This window comes from Crocuta crocuta, unplaced genomic scaffold (genome assembly GCF_008692635.1).
Source record: "Crocuta crocuta isolate KB4526 unplaced genomic scaffold, BGI_CrCroc_1.0 scaffold289, whole genome shotgun sequence".
Lineage (NCBI taxonomy): Eukaryota > Metazoa > Chordata > Mammalia > Carnivora > Hyaenidae > Crocuta > Crocuta crocuta.
The window spans coordinates 1137109-1163220 of record NW_027533264.1 but is presented as its reverse complement, the minus strand read 5'-3'; the positions used below and the strand labels follow the sequence as shown (position 1 = coordinate 1163220).

General features: G+C 41.6%; 1 protein-coding gene across 3 annotated transcripts in view; it reads left to right on the top strand.

The window, feature by feature from the left end:
• Nucleotides 1-6826: 6826 nt before the first annotated feature.
• GJC1 (gap junction protein gamma 1) overlaps nucleotides 6827-26112 on the top strand; it is a 40756-nt gene continuing 21470 nt past the window's right edge. For 2 of the 3 annotated variants that reach the window (XM_077747724.1, XM_077747722.1), the window contains exon 1: nucleotides 6827-7011. The gene's annotated coding sequence lies outside the window, so the exon portion shown is untranslated. Of the gene's footprint in view, nucleotides 7012-19749; nucleotides 20208-26112 lie in introns of those variants that run through there. The other variant, XM_077747723.1, reaches the window with a different exon arrangement.

Genomic DNA, 26112 nt, shown 5'->3' with positions numbered 1-26112 from the left:
GGTCACATCACACCCCTAGACATAATAATTTAGAGGGGTCTCTGAGTGATGCAGACAGACTTTATGGATCTGGAGTGTAGGACAGAGTCAGACGTGGGGTCACTTAGCTGCATGAGCATTCTCTCAATACTTGGTCTTATACCACTCAACCTCTTTTGAGTCTGTAAAACAGAGGTACCATCTACGCATAGGATCAGTGTAAGAGTTAAATAAGATAATTGTTAGAATTTTCCTCCATACTGCCTGCCCCTCTCCTCCAAAATGAGCAAGTGTCAAGAAGCAGGTAGAGGGGTAGAGGCTGGGGGAGAAGTGGAAAGTCTCTGACAACGGATGGAAAGGTTACCACGTTCTGGGTGGTCCAAATTCAGCACACCCCTGTCCCTCTCCAGTCTCCTTTCTCTGGCTTCCTCACCCTAACGAGAAGCTTTGGGCTCGGTCTCCCTATTCTGTTTAGGAGGAGAGGTGGCTAGGACTTGAAGCGCTATACAGTCTGAGGCACAGCTGTGCTATATATAGCCTCAGGGAGCTGAGGGACGACAGGGAAAAGAGGGCCAGCAGCTCTTTTGCCTTGAGCTAAGGAGTGCTGTGAGGGAGGGGATGCTTAAGAATGAACTGGACAAGGAATGGAAGATCTGAGTTGGGCTTGGAATGGGGAGGACCCAGGCTGAAGGGCTGGAGGAATCACAGGAGAGAAAACACTAGGCCATATATAGTAGTGTCTCAGGGACTTGAGGTGCAAAGAGTGGGGGGAACAGGAACAGGCTGGAGCAGTGGAAGTTTCCAGACAACATGGCTAGACTGAGGCAGCCTCTAGAAAGTGCCCGGGGTAGGGAGGGTAGGACATCTCCTCACTGAAGGCAGGCACACCCTCACTAGGGTCTTGGGTTCAATCCCCATGTTGGGCGTGGAGCCTACTTAAAAAGGTAAAATAGGGGTGTATGGGTGGCTCAGTCCGTTAAGCCTCCAACTTGATTTCCGCTCAGGTTATGATCTCACGGTCCTGAGATGGAGCCCGGATCAGGCTCCACACGCTGAACCTGGAGCCTGCTTGGGATTCTCTTTCTGCCCCTCACCTGCACGTGTGCTCTCTTCTCTAAATAAATAAATAAATAAATAAATAAATAAATAAATAAATAAATAAATAAATAAAATGTTTTCTTAGAAAGGTAAAATAAAATCTTGGGGCACCTGGGTGGCTTAGTCGGTTAAGCGTCCAACTTTTGCTTAGGTCATGATCTCGCGGTTCGTGGGTTCGAGCCCCGCATCGGGCTCTGTGCTGACTGCCAGCTCAGAGCCTGGAGCCTATTTCAGAGTCTGTATCTCCCTCCCTCTCTGACCCTCCCCTGCTCATGCTGTCTCTCTCTCTCTCTCTCTCTCTCTCTCTCTCTCTCCTAGAAATAAATAAAAATATTTTTTAAAAAAATCTTAACAAGCTTCCAAGAGGGTGGCGATAGCGATTGGAAGCCTGCATCTGACTGTAGTGAGGCTAACATAGAATCACATCCTGTGAAGGACCAATTTTGAGCTGTGTATGAATACACACCTGTCTCAGATGACAAATGGATGCCCCAGAGAGTGAAACGTTTTGCTAAAATCCTTATGTTGTGTGCTTTTGAATACCCAAATTACCTGGCTTCCTCGAAAGAACACTATGGGAAGGAACTAATGCCTTTTGGAGCCTACAAGATTTAGGCATTTTACATATTTCACTTAATCCTCACAACAACCCAACAGATGGATCTCATCTTCATTTAACAGACCAAGAAACCATGGCTCAGAGAGCAAGTAAATAACTGAGCCATACAACCAATAATGTTATAAATTTCCTTATAGCCACTATAGACCACTTTACAGTGGAAAACTAACATATCAAGGAATAATGTGACTTCATGTACATTTCTCTTTTAATTTTTTTTAACATTTATTCATTTTTGAGAGACAGAAAGAGAAAGAGCGTGAGTAGGGCAGGGGCAGAGAGAGAAGGAGGCACAGAATCCGAAACAGGCTCCTGGCTTGAGCTGTCAGCACAGAGCCCGATGCAGGGCTTGAACTCACAGACCGCGCGGGATCATGACCTGAGCTGAAGTCGGACGCCTAACGGACTGAGCTACCCAGGCACCCCCATTTCTCTCTCTCTTTTTTTAATGTTTATTTTTGAGAGAGAGGGCGACAGAGGATCCAAGATGTGCTCTGCACTGACAGCAGCAAGCCCAATGCGGGCCTTGAACTGACGAAAGCTGAAGTCGGACACTCAAACTACTGTGCCACCCAGGCGTCCCCCCATGTACATTTCACCATCACATTCTCACACCATCTTAGAAACACGAGTAAACAAGTGCAAACAGCTGAGCAGAGCGAACTTCCAGAAATCCAAAGACTGTGCACCTACCCCACTGCTTGTCACTGACAGACTAGTTCCTGAGCCAGCACACTGCATTTGAGGTGCATCCAAAAGTCCTTGCCTGGTGGATGGTCCCAGAACTGGACTTCTCCCACCTGCCCCCCTCCCCCTTCCCCAACTCGGCACACATTTCACTTATCCTTCATTCATTTGCAAGTAAATTGACCTTACTTTAAAATTCTGCATTAATACACAGGAACTGCTAACTGGGCTCAGGGAACTGGTGGTGGGAGTCACAACGGCAGATAAAATTAAATTTCCTTATAACCGCAGCCCATTGACAAATCACTTGAGGCTGGCAGGGTAAAACATTTCTCCAGGAACTCCCTAGGTCTTAATGCTTTGCTTGAGAGAAAAACAACCTTAAGCTTAACAAAATCCTACCTCTCTGAGCCTTTGCTCCCACCCCCCAGGACACAAGAATCTACTCTGAGTTTACTGGCCAAGTGGGGACCCTGAAAAATGTGTAATGGAAATAGTGACACACTGCAGTCTTCAAGTTGACCCCGCAGTTCCCAAACCACAGAGCCCCAGGGTGACTCTCAAGTTCTCAGACTGGGTTTTGATCCTTTCCTGCCTGGGCCCCATGTGAATAAAAAATGATGCGGTTCTCACAGCACTCTGCTCCATTCCTCTCTGCCAGAGGCTTGGAAAACAGACCCATTTCCCTGTTTGAAGCTTGAGGCTTTTTTCCCCTTCCTTCCAGTAGCCTGTCTTTTTGTGCTAGCCATCGCAAGCTTTCAATCACTCACCCTTCACTCTGCATATACTTGCTAAGCACCTACTATGTGCTGAGCTCAGCTCCAGAAACTGAGAGGCAGTCGTCCTGCCCTCAGGAAACTCACATTCTAAAAGCTGTCCTGGTTTGCTCCAGACCCTGGTGACTCTCTGGATCAGAGATCCTCTTGATGTGGGAAACAAAGACAAATGAAAAATTAAATTTCCTTACTGCCTACAGACCTTTGGCAAGTCCTTGAAACAGTCAGTGACCTTCCTCTAGGAGCTCAGCTGCCTCGATGATGACATTTTGCTAAGGGCAAAAGGGAATCTTAGCTTAACATTGTCCTGACCCTCCCAGGACCCTGTAGATCTAGTTTAATGTATAAAATTCCTTCGGCGGGTAACCGGGTAACCGGGTGGCTCAGTCAGTTAAGCACCCCACTTTGGTTCAGGTCATGATCTTGGTTTTATGAGTTCCAGCCCCACCTCGGGCTCTGGGCTGACAGCTCCGAGCCAGGAGCCTGCTTCAGATTCTGTGTCTCCCTCTCTCTCTGCCCCTCCCCTGCTCTCACTGTGTGTATGTGTGTCTGAAAAATAATTAAACATTAAAAAAGAAATTAAAATTTCTTTTGGAGACTTCCTTCATCTCTAGTCCTCCACTCCTGTCACCAAAATACATGTTGGCAATTATACTCCAACCTTATGGACCGGTGATATACATCTTTTTTTAATTTTTTAAATGTTTTATTTATTTCAGAGAGAGAGACAGTGTGAGCAGGGGAGGGTCAGAGAGAGAGGGAGACACAGTATCTTAAGCAGGCTCCAGGCTCTGAGCTAGCTGTCAGCACAGAGCCCAACGCGGGGCCTGAACCCATGAACCGCAAGATCATGACCTGAGCTGAAGTCTGACACCCAACCACTGAGCCACCCAGGCGCCCCCGCTGATATATATCTGAAAGGGCTCATGACAGGTTTTAAGAAATAATCATAAATGACCTTTTCCTAACAGCAGCTAGCACCTCAAGGTCCTGGAAACCTTGTTTCCAGAATACCTTAGAGAGTTACTCTGTCCCTAACTGCCTCCCAACCTGAAGGGATATAATCAGTTACCCGTCACAACCCCAGTGCAGCTCTTTCTGCTCAGGGTCCTGTCCTGTGCTTTAATACAACCACCTGTTTGCACCAAGGACCTCTCAAGAATTCTCTCTTGGCCATCAGCTCCAAATCCCAACACTTCAAACCACATCACTTTGGCTTAGGCTTCTGGCCTCAGTTTCCCACCTGTAACTGAATTAAAAGATGTTACTAGTTGGCAACATGATGGAACAGAAAAGAAAGAATTTTATTTTATGGTTTTTTTCCTAACTATCCAGAGGTAAAACAGCTTAGCTTCCTTAGGTCTCATTATTCCCATCTTTAAAAGGTTTCTCAGGGCACCTGGGTGTCTCAGTTGGTTGGGTGTCTGACTTCAGTTCAGGTCATGATCTCACAGTTTGTGGGTTTGAGCCCTGCGTCGGGCTCTGTGCTGACAGCTCAGAGCCTGGAGCCTGCTTCAGATTCTGTGTGTGTGTCTCTCTCTCTGCCCCTCTCCCTCCCTCTCTCTGTCTCTCTCAAAAATAAACATTAAAAAAAAAAAAAAGGTTTCTCTACCAGAAGACACAGGGCTACAGGCTTGGTAGTAAGGTGACGAATATAGAAAGTGTATTGCTCCACATCTCCACGAAGAATGGGCAATGGTAAAAGATGGGAAGCCTTCCTCAGCAGTTTCATCCACTAATTTATAGGATAATGATACCTAATGAACACTTAGTATATATTATTTATACATTATTTTATATACACTATATACATATACAAATTTTTAAAAAATGTTCATTCATTTATTTTGAGAGAGCGAGGAGGGGAGAAGTGGACAGAATTTCACACAGGCTCTGCACTGCCAGCAGAGAGCCTGACGCAGGGCTCAAACTCACAAACCAAGAGGTTGTGATCTGAGCCAAAATCAAGAGTTGGACACTTAACTGGCTGAGCCACCAAGGTGCCCCTGTCATCAAATGTTTTAACACACTTTATAAATGTATAAATGTTTTTTATGTTTATTTATTAGACAGAGAGAGAGAGAGAGGTGAGGGGAGAGGGAGAGAGGGAGGAAGGGGTGAAGAGAGAGGGAGAGAGAGAATCCCAAGCAGGTTCCAGGCTGTAGGCCCAGAGCCTGACTCGAGGCTCAATCTCACAAAATGTGAGATCATGACCTCATCCAAAATCAAGAGTTGGACGTTTAACTGACTGAGCCACCCAGGGGCCCCATGTTTCAATACCACTTTAAAGGTTTTTATTGAAATCTTAATATGCCACACAGAAGTGCACGATCAAATGTGTACAGCTCAGATGTGGCAACTGAACACATTTGTATATTCAACATCCTGATCAAGAATAGAACAAGACCAGTCCCCCAGAAGCCTTCTCATGCTCCCAGTGCCTATCCTTCCCCCAAGGTAACCACTATCCTTACTCCTAACAGCACAGAATGCTTTTGGCTGTTTTTGAACTTTATATAAGTGAAAAGTTTTATGGGATTCCTCTGTCTTGTGTGTGATTGTAGATGTTCATTCTTATCGCCGCATAAGGGATCATTGTGTGAATATAACATTTTATCCATCCTTTGTACAGTTGGCGTACATTTGGGGTGGTTTCCAGGTTTTGGCTATTACAAACAGTGCTATGAATACTTTAATACCTGCATCTTGGCAAACATTTGTATCCAATGTGGGAACTCCATGGAATTGCAAAATCATAGTGTATTCTTATGTTCAGCTTTAGCAGATTATTGCCATTTTCCAAAGCGATCTGTACTAATATATAGGTTGCACTAGCAGGATGTTAGTTTTAATATTTCAATCAGCTTATACAGTGATGTCTCTTGCGTTCGGTTTGACATGTTCTTTGATCATATTTTCATATATTTACAGGGTCTTTACACTTGTCGTTTTAAATACATTTGTAGAAGTAATGCGGTAATGAAGGGGCATGGCAAGTGGTGGTGGAGGGCGGGGTGGGGAGGAGAACGTAAATACAGAGGCCAAGTAGGTAATGAAATGGACTCAAGCGGTTAAGTTGGAATAAACAAATATTACTCAGAAGTAGCAGCCGGATGAACCTAGAGGCTCAAAGGAAGCATATGTCCCCCCCACCCCAATATTTAGAGGGAAGCCAAAAATCTGGATTTAAAAATTTTGGCAATTAATTCATACTTCCAGAAAACGTGCTGGCCAAACAAAACTTTTATCAGTGGGCCTGATGCCCGGCCCTCTGGACTAGCCATAAGTTCCAGCTTGGCTTGAGGGATGACCTGTAACAAGTCACCTCATTTGTTAGAGCTTAATTCCCTCTCCGGCTGAAAGGGTAAAATGGAAGCCTATCCCTTTGCATAGTGATGGTCAAAGGAGATAATTCAGGCGTACAGGAGTTGTCAAACACTGTACAAAGTTAAGTACTATCCCATCTCCTTAGTACGCCTCTGTGGTCACGGATGGACTCACGCTGTGCTTAAGGTATGTGAATTTCCAGATTCCTTCGAGATAGTTGAAGATTGGAGATTGCCAAGCAAATCTTCCGAAAGTCCTTTGAATGGGATCCTGCTGGGATGCAAGGGGTTAAGAGGAAATGGCCTATTAGAGTCTTGCTAATTCGAGAAGCCCAGGACTTCAAAAGCATCTAGAGCGCCAGTAAAAGCCACGACGCAGAGCTAGGACGGTTAACCCGACGAGGGCCCAGAGGAGCAGAACCTAGAACAGGGCATCAGCATCCTGAAGTGTCACACTGGACCCAGGCCTCGGCGGAGCGCACGCAAGACAACTCTCCGGCTCGCAGGACCAACCTAAGATGCCCAGGTAAGGCGTGTCCGCACGGCGCGGTTCGCGGCCCGCCCAAAGAGAGGCACTGCGCGCGGGACACTGCTGTCCCGAGAACCAAGCGGGAGGAATTAGTTGTGCGGGAGGCGAGGTCTGCGTCCACCCGCGTCCACACTCCACGCGGGTGGCACCCACACGCTCTGCACCTCCGGGACCGCCCGGGAGCGCGCGAGGGCCCCGACCGCAGAAAGTTGGGACGCTCGCGCCGCCGCCCGCGCGCTCCGGGCAGCCCNGGGCGCGCACTTGGGCGGCGCTCGGCGGTGCTCGCAACTCCTCGGGGCGGTTAGGGGCGCAGGGCCGCGCCGGGGCCGCCCCTCGCCGCCCGGGCGCTCCGCGGGCTGGTCTTTGTCTCCCGACGCTCGGTGCCTGACATCTCCCCGGGCGGCGTGCGGTTCGTTTGACTCTTTCCGCTAACACCGCTGCCGGGACTCCTGCCTCCCATCAGTGTTTCAGACAGGATTTAGTTCGAGGGCTGGAAGGAGGGAAACGGGGGGCGGGGGGAAATGGCTNCAGGCGCCCCTTGATTAACATGTTTCCTTTGCTTAAAATGATTGTTGTCCACTTCGAGCAAGTTTGGACGACTGTTTTGTTTTCCCTTCGATCTCCAGATTCAAAATTAAGAGAAGGCGCTAAAGCTGTGATTGTGGCCAATTGTGTGGTTGGTTGGTGGCTGCGTTTGGAGCTTTGAGTTGAAAGGATTTACGTGAATGTGTGGTTTAGAATTTGCGTTTTTCTCCCCCTTCCCCTGCGATTGTTTCAAAGAGTGGGATTACTTTTTCTTTGCGAAGCGGGCGAGTTTGGATTATCTTTTGAAGGAGTATTTGTTGATTGAGAACCTGCGGTGGTACAGATTTCATTGTGCTCCCGCTTTATTTTGTTAGCCTGAAGGCTGTAATTTGTGGAATCGAGTTAGAATAAGTTCTGGATTAGCGTTATCTTGTGCTCGAGTAGTCTAAAATTATTATACGTTCGTGTTGTGTATACTTTCAAGTGAGTATATGTGAAAGCGCTATAAAAGTCGAGCTGTATAAATGAAAGGGATTTTAATTCCTAATAAATGGAGAATAGTGTATCTCCAATGCATCACATATCTGTAGAAAAGGGGACTAATCGTGTATTTTAGGGATCAAATCCTTTACCCCCTAAAGAGAGTTTAGGTATTATTTAGATTAAGAATGCAGAAAAATTAAAAATAAGTAAATAAAACATTTTTAAAAAGGAATGCAGAAAAATAAATTCAATTTTAGAGCTCCTGACTAAATACACCGTGAATTGTGGTTACGTTTCCTGGAGTTTTGTTGGTTTTATTTTTTGGAATTTAGCATAGTATATTACAGTTGCTTTAGGTTTCCTAAGTGCTGTATAATGGGAGAATTAAAGAAACATGAACTGACTCTTCTGGGTAAAATGTAATAAGCTGTGGTAAACAAATCTGCATCTTTGTGTTGGCCAGATCTTTCTGAGCAGACTGTTGTAAGCAAAGGACGTTTTGAAGAGAATACATAGGAGCTATATGGAAGTTCTCTCTTTTTCATTTGTCCTGATTTGTAATGGTTTAATATGATATACTACTTGTCTTAAACTGTTCTGCTGTTTTCCAAAGCATCACAAACATCCTTTCTAAAAGTCAACGTTTTTAGCTTCTTTAGATGTGTGACTTCAGAATTGATTTTTCCATCTGTGCTAGACCACAGTTCTCTGAAAAAGGAGCAGAGGACCCAGTACCTTTCTGTTCAGTTCGCGAAGGTAGAATTGACTTTTAGCCTTCAGTCCAAAGGATTTAAGAAGTTAGCATATCTTCATCATAACAATTTGACTTAAATACTGTTCTCCCTTAATGATTCTTTTTGTTCTTCTTTTAATTATGTGTATAAATTAGCTAAAGGGAAGGGTTAGAGGGTCTGCCTCTGATTTGCCACACACCCTCTTTAGCTCCAGGCTCCCCTGTCAGCTCAGTAATTAGGATCCTAGAATACAAAATACACCATTAAAATCCAGAGTATCATTCTTTTAATAAATGCATCTTTTGTTCCATGCCTAATTCAATACAAAGAGATGAGTTCCAAAAAGCTGGGATTTTTGATTTGAAGTTTGTTCACATTTCAAAATAAATAAGAGGTGTTCCCCTCTTTTTAAAATTATTATTAGTTTGAATAGTTAGTGCCACTGGGAGTACACTTATTTCTGAATTGGTGCTTTCTTTTTTAACTTGCAAATGTATTTATTTTTATTAATTGATGGTTTTCTTGTAGCATAGAAATGTGTGGTTCCTGTCAGAAATATCTATCTGATAGTAATTTAGGCAAAGAGGGGCTCCTGGATGGCTCAGTTGTTTTGAGTGTCCTACTTTGGCTCAGGTTATAATCTCACAGTTCATGGGTTTGAGCCCCACATTGGGATCTGTGCTGACAGCTTCGAGCCTGGAGCCTGCTTCGGGTTCTGTGTCTCCCTCTCTCTCTTCCCCTCTCCTCCTGATGCTCATTCTCACCTGACTCTGTCAAAAGTAAATAAACATGTTAAAAATTTTAAAAATTTAGGCAAAGAAAAATGGGATTACATTTTTTTGTAGACCATTTCTTTGAGAATACATATAAGCTAATATCGTTAACCTGAAACTTACACTCCAAAAACACTTCTGAACTGTCAATATAAGCTAAGTGCCAACAGTTTTTAGACATACTACTGCAACTGAGGAGTTTAGTTTTTGTGGAAGTAAGGATCTATTGTAAGTCTGAGCATTGCTGTTTTCTACAGCTCTTAGAATGAATGACCAGATAGGCAGTACTGGCTGGCATATGGTGGTAGTACATTCTTGAGTTTTGCAAACACCGCAGGAGTTGACAGCCCTCAAGCTTGATATTTAGACCTGTATGTGTAATGTGTTGCCCAAAGAGGGTTCTTTCCCCCCAAGACAAGGATGAGATCTCTTTGCAGACAGCATTTTATTTCTGAAGAAAAGAAGTGTTGTGTGGAATGAGTAGATCCCTCAGTTAAAGCTTATTTTTTTGAAACTGCATTGCATGAAGCACCAGCACAATTTGGACAAAAGTACTCTGGTGGCCATTCATTCACTTAATGAACTTTTTTTTTTCATTCAGGTATTTATGTTAGGCACTGAAGTAGGTGCTGAAGGTAAATACTGTGTGGGTTTTGCTCTCCAAATGTTTACATTTTGAGCATTTTGTGTTTAACGTGCTGAAAGGTTTAGCAATTTGGAAATTATCTAAAATCTTTGAAACAAAAGAAATGCATAGGATTTTGGAGTAAGTTTTTAATTTTTTTCTTCTATAGAAATGAAATAAACTTAACATATCCTCATTACCCTCAAATCTCTAAACTCTATTCAAGCTTACAAAGCTAGTTACAAAGATTGTTTTCACCTACATCTTTGTATGATATATCCGTTTTGACTGAATTTATTATTACTTAACATCGTAATAACATTCCTTTTGGGAATGTTCAGAATACGTAGATCTGGACTTCTATTTTTAAGAAGTTAATTCCCTTTGACTCGTTCTTGGACCTCAGATTCCTAGTTGCCCATTTCAGAATAGGTGTTTATTTTGGATTTAGAAACGTCCTTCCTGAAGTACTCTTTTCTCCTGGGTTCTAATTTTCCCTCCTTGCTCTCGGGCTATTCAGGTTCCGCCCCCCCCTCCATCCTCTTTTACCAGATGTTTAATTGTGGTGTCTCTCAAATCTTGATCCTCTAAGCTAATCCATTCTGTGGCTTCAGTTACTGTATATATTTTGAACACTCCCAAATTTTTGTCTGTAGTTCAAACTTATTTTCTGATCCCGGCTGCCTATTCAATGTCTCCACTTAACCACTCTCAGAGGTACTTTGAATTTTTTTATGTTTTATTTATTTTTGAGAGAGAGAGAGAGAGAGACAGCGTGAGCAGGAGAGGGACAGAAAGAGAGGGAGACACAGAATCCGAAGACAGGCCCAGGCTCTGAGCTAGCTGTCAGCACAGAGTCCAACGCGGGGCTCGAACCCACAAACTGTGAGATCATGACCTGAGCGGAAGTCAGAGGCCCAACCCACTGAGCCACCCAGGCGCCCCATCTCAGAGGTACTTTGAATTGAGTTGCCCAGACTGACCTCTTGATCTTGGCTCCAAACCTAGACCTTCTTCACTGTACAATTTCATTAAATGGCTCTATCAACAACTTACTGAGGCTAAGCCCTTTCGATTTCTACCTTTAGTCTCCCCATCCTAGTGTAGGCAGGCCACCTTGTCCTAAGACTGTTAGAATCAATTAAATGGTCTTTTCTCATTCACTCTTGTTTTTAAAGGGGGTTGGTAATATGAGATACTTAATACAGAAGATGTAATAAGTAATACTACAATAAATGCCTAATCACCTTGCAGCTTAGGAAATAAAATATTACCAGTAAAGTTGGGGTCTTTTGTGTTTCCTTACCTATTGCATCTTCCTTCTACCAGCCTCCATTGTGGGTAATCGCCAGTTGAATTTATTGTTTCCTTGCATTTCTTTATACTTTTACTATGTATGTATATAACCTAAGCAGTGCATCCTCATCTAATCTTCTCACAGCAGCTATCTTTATATTATTATAAAGATAATTCAAATATAAAACAAATTTAGTCAAGTCACTTACCTGAAAACTTCTGTTTTCCCTTTAAGGCCTTCAATCTTCATTTAACAAGTTGTGATCTTGCCTTGCCTACTTCTCCAGCATGGTTTCTTTGTGGTTTTTTGTTAAGAATGGTCTGGCTTACTGGTCCCCTCCGCCGCTCCCCCTCCCCCCATTCCTTAAAGGTTCAAAGCTGACCCAAAGCCTTTGTAGATGCTGTAGCTAACTCTTCTGCCGGGAAGGCAGCTCCTGAATTCTTCAGAATATGCTTAAATATCACTTTTGTGGAGAAATCTCTTCCGATCATCCTAGATTTGTGTAGGGAACTCAACATACTCTGCACTTCTCTTTTATAGGATTTATCACAACTTTAATTACTTATTTGTATAATGTCTATTTCACCATTAGATTGTTCTGTACATTCCATAAAATCAGAAGTAATAGCTGTCTTGGGTAGCCCAGTATCACAGCACCTCGCTATAGTTCATTTCTGTATTCACCAGTTATTTGAGTGCTTACTGATTTCTTTTTTAATTATAGTTGCTGATTGTAGTAAAGTAACTTCTAACACAGCTCTTATTCTTCTAATTAGAAGCCTCATTAATGTATGTTCTTTTTTTGCATTGTTAGTCTAATAGGCCAATACAGTGCTAATTCCTTGGTAAAACCTACTGTTGTAAACTTACTAATAGCCATGGCCTGAGCAATCTTCAGTTTTTATTTATTTATTTATTTATTTAATAATTTATTTATTTATTAATATAATTTGCCAAATCATTCAGCAGTTTTAATGGACCAAAAATAACAGTGGTTACCAATGGTATAGTATACACAAAGGGAACTCTTGCCTCCCCGGAAAATAATTCTAGCCGGTTTAGGCAGACTGTCAGATGTAATAAAGAACTTGAAGATTAGTTTTTCTCTTTGACATCCTATACCTAGGTCTGATTTTCATTTCTTCCTATTTGCTGGGCCAAGGGTCAGTTTAATTAATGTCCCAAGAAACTAGGACAGTTCTCCATTAAGGCCAGTGTCGACTGTTTTATACTTGAGTATTTTACTTGATTGACTTTTTAAAAATTACCTTTTGGAGTAGGTAATGTATTATGTAGTATAAAATCTGAAAGGTATCAAAAAGATTTGCGGTGAAAACTAAGTCTTCTCTTTGTACTCAGTCACTCATTTTTTTTTCTGCTGAAGCAGTTAGTATTTACCCTTTTTTTGTGAATTCTTCTAGAGGTATCCATACATTCAGTACATCCCTACAAACATACATAAATGGTAGCCTACTGTTAGGTAGAAAGAAATGGTAAAGAACTACTGTTCTTTAGCCTGCACTGTTTGTTAATATATCTCAGTTTGTTTCATATCCTTAGAGGTGGAGCTGTCTCATACTTTTTGACTACCAGCTGTGCTGTAATTTCTTTACCCACTCCCTTCCCGATAGACTTTTACATTCTTTCTAGCACATTGTCAGCAATGCTGCAGTGAATATTCTTGTACATTATTTTGTATGTCTATGAGTGTTATTTGTTAGCTAAACATTGAGAATTAGCATTCAAAAGGTATGTACATTCTTCATATACTGGTTCACACCACCACTTGCAGTAATGCACAAAGAATGACTTTATACATCCTTCCTTGCCAATAACCTGTTAAATTATTAGAGCTTTATAATATATATCTACAGAAGCTTGTATGCTCTCCTTCCAACCATTCTTACTATTTGGTTTGTTTGTTTGTTTTCACGTTTATTCCTTTTTGAGAGACCAAGACAGAGCATGAGCAGTGGAGGGGCAGAGATAGGGAGGCACAGAATCTGAAGCAGGCTCCAGGCTCTGAGCTGTCAGCACAGAGCCCGATGCAGGGCTCAAACTCATGAACTGTGAGATCATTACCTGAGCTGAAGTTGGACACTTAACTGACTGAGCCACTCAGGCACCCCTTGTTTTTTAACATTTATTTATTTGTTCATTCATTTAAGTTTATTTTATAAAGTAATCTAGGGGACCTGGGTGACTCGATCAGTTGAGCGTCCCAACTCTTGATTTCAGCTCAGGTCATGATCCCAGGGATGTGGGATCGAGTCCTGCTTCTGCCTCTGTGCTGAGCCTGGAGCCTGCTTGGTATTCTCTCTGTCTGTCTCTCTCTGCCCCTCCCTCTGCTTGCATGCACTCTCGAAAAAAAAAAAGAAAGAAAGAAAGAAAGAAAGAAAGTGATCTCTACACCTGGTGTGGGACTTGAACTCAACCCCCAGATCAAGAATTGCATGCTTTTCCAACTGAGCCAGCCAGGTGCCCTTTCAACTTAATTTAGAATTAGTTTATGTGGTTCCTAAGAAATCCTATTGGCATTGTATTTTAGATTGCATTTAGATTGTATTGCATCTTAGATCAATTTAGGGAGAACTAATATCTTGAGATGGTTTTGTATCCATGAACATGGAATGTTTTGTCTTAAGCATTTAAGTTTTTGGTGTTCCTTGGCAGTAAGTTTTAAGTGTTTTTCATTTAAAATCTGTTTCTTGTTAGTCTTATTCCTAAGTATTTCACCTATTTGTTGCTAAATTTTTTTTTAAGTTTACTTTTATTTATTTAGAGAGGGAAATAGAGAGTAAGCAGGGGAGGAGCAGAGAGAGAGGGAGACAGAATCCCAAGCAAGCTCTGCGCTGCCAGCACAGAGCTCAGTACAGAGCCCAGTGCGGGGCTCCCAGTCAGGAACTGTGAATCTAACTGCAAGATCATGACCTGAGCTGAAGTCGAGTCGGATGCTTAACCTACTGAGCCACTCAGGCACCCTATTACTCATTCATTCATTTATTCATTCATTTAATTTATTTTTGAGAGAGAGAGAGTGTGTGTGAGTGGGGGAGCGGCAGAGAGAGAGAGGGAGACACAGAATCAGAAGCTGTCTCCAGGCTCTGAGCTGTCAGCACAGAGCCCGATGTAGGGCCCGAACCCACTAACCATGAGATCATGACCTGAGCTGAAGTCAGATGCTCAACCAACTGAGCCACCCAGGTGCCCCCCCTTTTTTTAATTAAAAGAAAATGTTTATTTTTGAGAGAGAGAGAGAGCGTGCACACAGGCAGGGGAGGGGTAGGGGGGAGGGAGACACAGAAATCAATCCAAAGCGGGCCTCAGGCTCCGAGCTGTCAGTGCAGAGCCCGACGTGAGGCTCAAACCCAGAAACTGCAATATTATGACCTGAGCCCAAGTCGGATGGTCAACCAACTGAGCCCCCCAGATGCCCTCTTTGTTGCTATTTTAAATGGGATTTTTCTTCAGTTATATTTGTTGTTTGTATATTACAATCAACTTTTTCAGTGATTTTATGTGTGGTCTGAAAATAAAATTAAAAACACTACACTCACATAGTATAGCAAAAAGATCATTAGGTCCCAGGTTGTATTCTAGGCTTCACAGCTCATTAGTTGTGTGATCTTAAGCACATCGTCATGGTCTTTAGTATCCTCTTAGGTAAAATAAGGATATTAGCCACTGCAGAATTATTGAAAGAGAACCTTAGAGTCCATGCNTTATGTGTGGTCTGAAAATAAAATTAAAAACACTACACTCACATAGTATAGCAAAAAGATCATTAGGTCCCAGGTTGTATTCTAGGCTTCACAGCTCATTAGTTGTGTGATCTTAAGCACATCATCATGATCTTTAGTATCCTCTTAGGTAAAATAAGGATATTAGTCTTATACTTGATATCAAACAATGGGCCACTGCAGAATTATTGAAAGAGAACCTTAGAGTCCATGTAGGTATTATCTGTGAACTGTACAAATAGTGTCTTACAAATATGTATGGCCTTTTCAAATGTATATATAAATAATGTTATGGTAAATAAAGTATAAATTCATTTTAAAACTTTAGCAGTTTATGGTAAAGTTTTACCTTTTTGTGTGTTTTCCAAAGACAGATACTATATATACTGCTACTATTATATAGGGCTCTAGAAACTCTTTTGCAATTACTACATAAAGTCTCTCAGACCCTAAAAATTGGGGGTCTACTGGCCTAGCTGATCTGTAACATTTCTTTTTAATTTGTGGGTGAGCCTATGTAACTGCAACTTAAAAATTTTTTTTAATGTTTATTTTAATTTTGAGAGAGAGAGACAGAGCATGAGTAGGGGAGGGGCAGAGAGAGAGAGGGAGGCCGAGAATTGAAGCAGGCTCTGGGTTCTGAGCCATTAGCACAGAGCCTGACACAGAGCTCAAACCCACAAACCAGCCGAAGTCGGTTTCTTGACCTACTGAGCCACCCAGGTGTCCCTGAAACTGTAACTGTTTGGAAGATTTAGGTGATAAAAGTGTTTAGTCTTTATCTTAAGATAATGATTTTTTTTTATGTTTATTTTGAGAGAGGAGAGGGGACAGGGGAGGGGCAGAGAGGCAGGGAGAGAAAAAATCCCAAGCAGGCTCCAAGCTGTCAGCACAGAGCCCGACTCCCCATGAGAACCATGAGATCATGACCTGAGCCAAAATCAAGAGTCAGATGCTTAACCAACTGAGCCACCCGGGTGCCACTTAAGATAATGATTATTTTTCAGTGTTTATTTTTGAGATAGAGAGTGCCAACTTGGGAGGGGCAGAGAGAGGGGGAGACAGAGGATCCGAGGCCAGCTCAGTGCAGATGGTAGCGAACCTGACATGGGGCCTGAACTCACGAACCATAAGATCATGACCTGAGCCAAAGTTGTATGCTCAACTGACTAAGCCACCCAGGCACCCCTTAGAATAATGATTTGTTTTTTCCAATGTTTATTTTTGAGACGGGGAGGGAGACACAGAATCTGAAGCAGGCTCTAGCTGTCACCACAGAGCCTGACCTGAGCTGAAGTGGGAGGCTCAATGGATTAAGCCACCCAGGCGCCCCAAGATAATTATTTTTTTAAATAGTTTATTTATTTTTGAGACAGAGACAGAGCATGAGTGGGGCAGGTGCAGAGAGGGAGACACAGAGTCCGAAGCAGGCTCCAGGCCCTGAGCTGTCAGCACAGAGCCCGACACGGGCTTTGAACCCACGAACGTGAGGTCATGACCTGAGCCAAAGTCGGACGCCCAACCAACTGAGCCACCCAGGCGCCCCCCAAGATAATGATTTTTAAGCTTATAATGTCAGAAGTGTTCCTGGGATCTTTCTCTCTCTCTCTTTTTTTAAAGATTTTGTTTTTAAGTAATTTCTATACCCAACATGAGATTCAAACTCCCAACTGTGAGATAAAGAATTGCATGCTCTTCTAACTGAGCCACCCCCTTAGGATCTCTTTTTTTTTTTTTAATTAAAAATTTTATTTTTATTTTTTAAATTTATTTCTGAGAGAGAAAGAGACAGAGAGAGAGAGGCAGCATGAGCAGGGGAGGGTCAAAGAGAGACGGAGACAAAGAATCTGAAGCAGGCTCCAGACTCTGAGCTAGCTGTCAGCACAGAGCCCAATGCGGGGCTTGAACCCAAGAACTGTGAGATCATGACCTGAGCCGAAGTTGGACGCTTAACCGACTGAGCCAGCTAGGCGCCCCGTGTCCTGACCTTACTTAGCGTTTTAATGAATGAATGAATGAATGAATGAATGAATGAATTTGTTCATTCATTCATTGAAGTTTGTTTATTTTGAGAGAGAGAGAGAATCCCAAGCTGGCTCCACACTGTCAGCGTGGGCCCAGCGCATGCCTTAAACCCATGAATGGTGAGATCATGAGCTGAAACCAAGAGCCCGAAGTTTAACTGACTGAGTCACCCAGGCACCCCAGATAATGCTCTTTTTAAAAAAATATATTTATTTTAATGTTTTGAGAAGAAGACACAAACCCCAAGCAGGCTCTACGCCATCCGTGCAGAGCTGCACGCAGGCTCAAACCGTGAGCCAGAAGATTGTGACCTGAGCAAAAACCTACCAACCATCCAGGCAACCCCCTTCCCCACCCAGAAAATGCTCTTAACAGAAGTTTATTTCCCACCGGGATCTTAGAGCTTACTTTTTTAAAAAAAAGTTTATTTCCTACTGTGTCTTATTTATTTTGCCTCAAAACCGTTGTTTTTTTCCCTTTATGGTTTGAAATTACATAAATCTCAACATAGGTTCTCAAAGTAGGAAAGTGGAGATGAGACCAGTGCTCAGAATAGTGATCTTATTAGATTCCAGTTTAGCTGATCTTCATTTATTTTTATTTTTTTTGTGTGTCTTTTTTTTAATATATATTTTGAGAGAGAGACAGAGTGTGAGCGGGGGAGGGGCAAAGAGAGAGGGAGACACAGAATCCGAAACAAGCTCCAGGCTCTGAGCTGTCAGCACAGAGCCCGATGCAGGGCTCGAACCCACAGACTGTGAGATCATGACCCGAGCTGAAGTCGGGCGCTCAACCAACTGAGCCACCCAGGCGCCCCTCTGATCTTCAAAGTCTTAAAGTAACAGATGATTTTGGTTTAACATTTATATTAACATTTAGTATTTTCTCTCAGAAGAAATCTCTTGGGTTTGTACTGACTCTCATGAGCATGTTCTTGTCCTAACAGAAGAATCCTTGATATGAAGTAGAGAAATGAAGTAGAGTGATTAGGACAGGAAGTATGAGTTTTATAACATTTTCACATGTCAAATAAAGATTTAATAGAACTCATCTGTAATAGAGACTGGTAAGTTTTTGGTGGCTGCTTTAATAATCATTTTCTAAAATAAAGGTATCTCTTTCCAAATACTCAGTATCAGATACTCAGTAACCAGCAGGTAGCAATTATAACTATATATTTCAAGAGAATATTGGATATGTTAATTTTCTGTGTTGCTTCTGGACCATCTTATAGAGAGTTTCTAAAGGAGAAGAGCAACAGTATGATGATAAGCTGCTATATAAGCCATCACATCAGAATACTATTTTGGGGCACCTGGCTCACTCAGGGTTGTGAGTTTGAGCCCCACATTGGCTGTAGAAATTGCTTAAGTAAATAAACTAAAAGAAAATCTTAAAAAAAATACTACTATCTTGTGATATGTTTTTACAAATTAAGAATTACCCTCTAGACTCTCTTTTACTCTGGAGGAGAATTTTATAAGAGTTCTGCCTTGGACCCCTGTATACAGGGGTGGGTAGTAACTGTATCAGCGGCTCTGTGAGACAATTACACTTTCCTGTGATGTATCCATTGCTTAATTAGGTCTTTATGAATGTATGCAAATAAGAAATTTGTACCCCGACCTACTTTTTAAATTTCCCTCAAGGCTTTTGTTGCATAGGAAAGCTTTGCCAACTCCATTATTACATGTTTGTTGTAGAAAATACTGAAAAGCAAATTGAAGAAAAATCGTTCATAGGCCATTGTTAATGTTGGTGTGTTTCCTTTCAGGCATATTATATTACTGGAGGTTTTTTGTTTGTTTTTTGTCTCTTTACTACATGGGAGCATTTTCCTGTATAATGAAATATTCTATTTATTTTTATTTTTATTTATTTATTTTTTATTTATTTCTAGGAGAGAGAGAGAGAGAGACAGCGTGAGCAGGGGAGGGTCAGAGAGAGAGGGAGTCACAGACTGAAACAGGCTCCAGGCTCTGAGCTGGCAGTCAGCACAGAGCCCGACACGGGGCTCGAACCCACGAACCGCGAGATCATGACCTAAGCGAAAGTTGGACGCTTAACCGACTAAGCCACCCAGGCGCCCCTCTATTTATTTATTTTTAAAAGTTTATTTAATTTGAGAGAGAAAGAGCACTCATGCGTGTGAACCTGGGAGGGAATCCCATGCAGGCTCCATGCTTTTCATCAGAGCCTGACTCAGGGCTCGATCTAACAAACCGCAAGTCACCTGAGCCGAAATCAGGAGTCAGATGGAGCCACCCAGGTGCCCCTGAAATACTCTTTTTAAATGGGTCACAAATTGTCAGGCTATATATTAATTCAGCAATAAGATATCTGTTTCAATATCATTTAAGTGCTCTTTTTTTCTGTTAATTGCTAGCATGAAAGAAAAGGAGACAAGTAGGAGTATAAATTGATACGACTCCCTTTGGAAAAGTACTAACTTATTGAAGCTGACATAACAATTTTGCTTCTAGGTATTCAACAGGAATTCATACATATATTCACCAGAAGACATAGATGGAATGTTCACGGTAGCATTATTCATAATATCCTCAAACTGGAAACTGCTCAGATGCCCATCAGCAGCGGAATGAATACATTTGTGATAGAATCACACCATGGCAACATAATAAAGCAAAGAGAATGAACAGATTAGAGCTAAACGCAGCAAGATTGGTGACTCTCAACAGATGCTGAACAAAAGAAGTCAGGCACAAAAGAGTATATTCTTTATGATTCTGATACAAGGGAGTCCATTTTGTAGGATTCCATTTATATTAAGCTCAAGAACGGGGTAAACCAGTGGGTCTCAATGGGCTGTGATGTTGTTCCCCACGGGGCATTTGGCAGTGTCTGCGGACATCTTTGATTGCCACAACTGGAAGAGGTCAGGGACGCTCCAGACCACCCTGCAGTGCATGGGACAGCCTCACAGCAAACACTTGCCCCTGGACTAAAGTACTCTGTACGCTCAGAGGTCAGGTTGGTGTTTCCTTTGGGTAGAAGGGGGTGTGATCGTGACTCCATGTAGGTGGTAATGTTTTATTTTTTATTTTAGTGCTGGTTACATGGGTGTATTCAGATTATAAAAGTTCATTGAGCTGCATGCTTTAATTATTTTTTTAACCTTAATTTTGAAAGATAGAGTGTAAGGAGGGCGGGCAGAGAGAGAAGGAGATACGGAAACAGAAACAGAAGCAGGCTCTAGGCCCTGAGCTGTCAGCACAGGGTCTGAGGTGGGGCTTGAACCCATGAACTGTGAGATCATGACCTGAGCCAAAGTCAGACACTTAACTGACTGAGCCACCCAGGTGCCCCTCTAAGACTTCTTTTGAAAGATGGGATAGGTAAGCTCAGAGCCTGGAGGATGTCTTCGGATTCTATGTCTCCCTCTCTTTCTGTCCCTCTCCTGCTCATGCTTTCTCTCTCTCAAAAATAAATAAAACATTAAAAAAAAAGATAGGATAGTCTGGTAACTCCCATAGCTGTAGCTAATAAGCAGCAGGCACCCCCCCCCACACACACACACTCTTTGGCTGGTACCTATTTCCCAGGCCCCATTTTTCTGTTTCAATTAGTTGTATCCCCTCCCTGGTACCAAACAGCTGGAGTGAGATAGAATCCATACACCATACAGTTCACCTATTTAAAGTAGACCATTCAGAGATTTTTTTATATTCACAGGGTTGTGTAGCCATCACCACAGTTTAATTTTAGAATATTTTCATTCCTCCAAAAAGAAACCTCATACTTACTAGCAGTCACTCCTTTCGCCCCCACTATCTCTTTCAGGTCTAGGCAACCAGCAGTCTTATATTTTGTCTTTAAATAATTGTATGCATTTGAATATTGTGATCTCTGTTCTGAAACAGGATTTATAGCAGTTATACACTATTTCATCGTGAGGTTATGTCATAAATTGCATAACATTTGTCTTATATTGAGCACTTATTTAAGTTAAATTACTAGATGTGGAAGTACTGATCAAAGGATATAAACACTTTAAAGTTCCTGATAAATATTAACCACGATGCCTTCCAGAAAGGTTGTATCAGACCACCCTCACCATCAGTGGATGATAGTATTTTTTTTTTTTGCAAATTTTAGGTTGTCATATCGAACAGCATGTAGTCCGATTGGCATGACATGTAGTCATATTGGCAATGTTACACATTTTTTATTTTGTCTTAGACATGTGCATTCTCCTAGACTGATGATTATTCAGACAGTTGATTTGACTGAAATTCAGGCTGTTTTGGACAAGTGTATCAATATTGTCCTTTTTCACATGAAGGCAGTACCACTTAGGATGTGAATGAATGCATTATCCCAGGTTCCCCATACTACAGCTGGTTCCTGAAGGTTCTTACATTCAAATAAAGTGGCTTTTTGCCAACACAAATTGACACTTTAGCCTACAGTGATGTATTCTGTTTCCTTGTTGGCTAATAGAGCCAAGATTTCAAACTGCTTTCTCTCCTTTAGGTTTTACAATTTGACTCACAACAAATTACATTTTGTGTTTCTCCAATATTGTCCATAGCCAAGAGCTCTTTTGAAAACAAGTTGTTTGTATGTTTGTAATACATAGAATTACTGTTTGCTAGTGAGCTGCCATGATGCTCTTGCTTAGAAATTGTCACTAGCTAGTTATTAAACCTCTGTTATCGCTCATGCAGAATTAACTTCCACTTAAAGCATTCCAGTTAAACAAAACTTCATTGTAAGCCCTTTAATTGATGCCTTGTCTCTGCACCCTCATTCAGGAGGGTGAGTCACTAGCACGGTTCGTAGTGGATTGCTCAGCTCATGATCTGGGATGCCCAGTTAGTCAATACTTTAGAATCATGGTGAGTTAATACTACATTTTGTTTTTTTTAAGTTTGAGTCAACCATAAATTTTCTGGGATGACTGTTTGGAAAATGCCTTTTTGAAAAATTTGACATCTCATCATTGTTTCATTTCACTGCAGTTACTTCTTTTCTGCTCCCTAGAGTTCTGAATGCCACATTATTTGTTGGCTGTTTTATGAATTTTATTCTGCCTGAGGTGATTTTCACCAAATGTTAATAGATGGGACCTTATAAATCATCTGATATTCTCCACTTATTTCACAAATGAATAAAAAAAAAAAAAAGGAAAGAAATACTTATTCCTGAAGTGCCTGTTAGAATCTCTTGCCTCCTAGTTCAGTCTTGAACTCCTTGCTCTGTCTTGGTTTCATAAAATTCAAGGTTAGGAATCACTATTCTAGAATATTAATTTTAGTTTACCCTTGACTTTGTTTTTATTTTAAAAATATTTCTTAATGTTTATTTTTGAGAGAAACAGAGTGTGAGTGGTCATGATCTCATGGATTGTGGGTTCGAGCCCCACATCAGGCTCTGTGCTGACCAGCCTGGAGCTTGCTTTAGATTTTGTGTCTCTCTCTCTGTCCCTCTCCCACTCACATTCTGTCTCTCTCAACAATAAATAATTAAAAAAATTTTTTTTTAATTTATTAAGGATTTGAGAGAGCTAACTCCCTTGGGGGCACGTCTCCAGGAGAAAGCCCAATGCTGGCATCCGATCACACTGCGGGCTGGGCCCAGAACCCAGAAGCTGGGGCCCCTGAAAGGTGGCAGCTCTCCCTTGCTCCGTTCTGCTCTCTCCAGAGCAGACTCTGCTGGGGACCCTTCCCACTCGCCTCGGAATCACTTTTGGTGCATCTCACCAGCAGAGCACAGATCCGAGGCCTGATCTTAGCTTCGAGAAACTCTGAGAAAGCGAGTTTGGGTTTCTTTTTATTTAAAAAATTTTTAATGTTTGTTTATGTTTTGAGAGACAGGGTACAAGTGGGGGAGGGGCAGAGAGCGAGAAAGATGCAGAATCCGAAGCAGGCTCCAGGCTCCCAGCTGTCAACGCAGAGCTCATTGCAGGGCTCGAACTCATGAACTGCGAGATCATGACCTGAGCCAAAGTTGGACGGTTAACCAACTGAGCCACCCAGGCACCCCTGTTTCTAATTTGTAAAGGAAATTAAGATTTTAAAATCTGGTCCGTAATAGGCTTGAGGTGGTTTTTTTTGGGTTGTTTTTCAATTAGAAGGAGATTAAAACTTGGCTCTGACCCATTTGGACTGTATTGCTTTATTGTTGCATTTACAAAACATTTAGAATTTAGCACTACTTACTTGAAAAATTTTAATTTCCTGTTTATTATACTTCAGTAAGATTAAAAATTGACAAGGGACAAGTTATTGGGTTTTTTAGTTGTTGATTTGGAGCCCTTGGGAGCTTTTTTTTTTTACATGAGTCTACTAGAGAGACTTTTCCAAAGATATATATGAAAACAGTATTTTTGGATTAACTGTTTTTGTGGCCAACATTATAGTAAAGAGCTTGCAATGGAAAAAATGAATCAGATAAACTGAAAAGCAAAGCATTTCCCGGTAGCTTCACTACACTATGAAATATGTTGAATCTCTAACAGATGATTGCAGTTTGCTACTTCTAGTTCTTTTGTTTAGCATGTACAACTGTACATGAAATATCTCTTGAATACAACTATAGATTTTAAAGTGTGTTTGTAAATATCCTATAAGTGACTAGATTGCAAGCTTCTTGATGAAAAAGTACCAATTGCATGAATGAATTTTAGTCTAAAACTTTTTTTATTCCTTTTTTACTGTAGTAAAATATACTTAATATAAAATTTATAATTTTAACCGTTTTTTAAAGGGTACAGCTTTGGGGCACCTGGGTGGCTGTTGATTAAGGGTCTGACTTCAGCTCAGGTCATGATCTCCAGTGCGTGAGTTCGAGCCCCACATTAGGCTCGCTGTATCAGCACAGAATCTGCTTCAGATTCTGTCTCCCCCTCTGTCTGCCCCTCCCCGCTCATGTTCTCCCCACCCCCAAAATAAATATTAGAGATATTTTTAAAAACTAAAAATAATAAACTGGATCACTTTGTGGCATTAAGTAAATTTACATTGTTGTATTACAGTCTCCCGAACTTCTGAATCTTCCCAACAGAAACTGAACCCATTAAATACTAGTTCCCATTCCTCTCAGCCCCTGGCAATCACTATTTTATTCTCTGTTTTTATGAATTTGACTATTGTAGGTACCTCGTGTAAGTAGAATCCTAGAATATTTGTCCTTTTGTGACTGACTTCTTTCACTTAGCATAATGTTGTCAAGGTTCATCCATGTGTCAGAATTTCCTTCCTTTCAAGGCTGAAGAATATTCCATTGTATATTATGGAATGTTTTGTTTATTCATCTGTCAGTGGACACTGGGCTGCTTCTACCTTTTTTGGCTCTTGTGAATAACTCTACAGTGAACATGAGTATACAGAATCTTTTGGTGTCTCTGCTTTTGTTTCTTTCAGTATATACCCATGAGAATTGCTAGATCATAAGGTAATTGTATATTTAATATTTTTGAGGAAATTGTAACTGTAAATTGAGAAAACTCAATTGTTTTCTGTAGCAACCATACCATTTTAGATTCCCACCCTTGCTCAACAAGGAAGGAACAATTTCTCCATGGATGTCGCCACTTTTTTTTTTCTGTTCTTTTTTGATAATAGCCACCTTGATGGGTGTGATATGGTATCTGATGGTTTTTGTTTGAATTTCCTTAGTGATTGTGATAGCTTAAAACTTGTGATTTAAACTCCTATTAGCCCAAACTTTGTTTCTTAAAAAAAAAAAGACATTGAAGTCATTGATGAGGAAAGGAGGGGACCAGATCCTCATACTCTGATAGTAGAATTGTAAAGAAATAGATACCAGCTTTTTGGAAGGGTAATACAAATCAAAAGCTTTAGGATTTTTGGAGAGCTAGAGGGCAAAGTTGACCTTTTCTTGTAAACACACGCAGACATATCTTGCACAATGTACGGCTGTTCACAAGCAATTCTTTTAGAACTGGGTGTGTGTACCAAGCTGAGTATTACAGCACACCACTATAACCAGCCTACATGTTCAACTGTAGAAGCTTGGTTAGATCCTGATTCAGTAGGTCTGGGAGTAGGAGTTGGCGTTAGTAGGATGTGGGAATGAGCATTTTCAACAAGCACTCCAGGTAATTCTGATGAAGGTGATCTGTGGACCACACGTGAGGTTCCTTTGCTCATCTCTGCTTATGTGCTTTAATTTCAGGTTCCATGGTGTGCTAAGCCTCTCTGCACACTGGTCTTTGACTTCCCTGTTCAGTTCTACAGCTACTTCCCAAACATCCTCCATCATATTCTTGTCTAAGAGGCTTCTTCTTTTTTTAAATTTTTTTTTTGTTTATTATATATTTTATTTTGAGAGTGAGCACGAGTGGGGTAGGGGCAGAGAGAGGGGGAGATTTATAGGTAGTCTCCACATGGTCAGCACAGAGCCTGATGTGGGATTTGAACTCACAAAACTGAGATCATGACCCAAGCCAAAATCCGGAGCCAACTGAGGCACCCGGGCGCCCCTAGTCTAAGAGGCTTCTGGTGCAACTTTTCACTCACATCATTTTCTTCATCTGCCTTGCCTTTACTTCCCACCCCAGCTCAGCCTGCAGAAACCACACCCATTCTTCAGAGACCCGTATGTCTCCTGCAGTCAACTTTTTTTCCCTTCCAGCTTTATTTATTTAAATTTTTTTTTATTTTTTTATTTTTAAAAATTTACATCCAAGTTAGTTAGCGTGAAGTGCAGTAATGATTTCAGGAGTAGAACCCAGTGATTCATTCCCTACATATAATACCCAGTGCTCTTCCCAAGTGTCTTCCTTAATGCCCTTTGCCCATTTAGCCCATGTCCCCACCCACAGCCCCTCCAGCAACTCTCAGTTTCCTCTCTGTATTTAAGAGTCTCTTATGTTTCCCGCCCCCCTCCCAGCTTTACTGAGGTATAATTG